The sequence below is a fragment of the Triticum aestivum genome, chromosome 7A, assembly GCF_018294505.1.
Source record: "Triticum aestivum cultivar Chinese Spring chromosome 7A, IWGSC CS RefSeq v2.1, whole genome shotgun sequence".
Taxonomy (NCBI): Eukaryota; Viridiplantae; Streptophyta; class Magnoliopsida; order Poales; family Poaceae; genus Triticum; species Triticum aestivum.
The window spans coordinates 550,564,809-550,565,324 of NC_057812.1; positions in this window are offsets into that span (position 1 = coordinate 550,564,809).

The following is a 516-nucleotide window of genomic DNA, read 5'->3' on the forward strand; positions in this document are numbered from 1 at the left end:
AGGCAATTGGGGGGATGTGATTCAATTTCTTCCTGCTAGCACGGCTCGATGCTGTGTTCCCCTTCCTTGCACGCAACAAGCATGTATGAAATGTTTAGTGGGCAACCAAACAAGCCGCCTTTGGCGCCTTTGGTTGTTCAAAAAAGACCATAGTACTGGGAGCTCCTATACAAGCATGGAGCGTCAAGTTGTCACCCTTCCGCATATGGGAGCGCCCGACTGGGCCAACCCATTGGTACACGTAGCGTCCAGCTAATGTCGCGAGCTGGCTATTGTACCAGCCAGTGTTCTTTTTTTCATTTGGGTTTTTAGAAAGAACATATTTCTTGAACATTTTTTGAATCGCGAACATTTTTAAAAATTGATTTTTTTGAAACCACAAACCTTTTTTTCAAACTCGTGCATATTTTTTGAAAACATGAACTACTACAGAAAAACCCGAACTTCTTTAAAAACATGCACATTTTTTAAAATTTGCGTTCATTTATTGAAAATATGGAACATTTTTTGAAATTT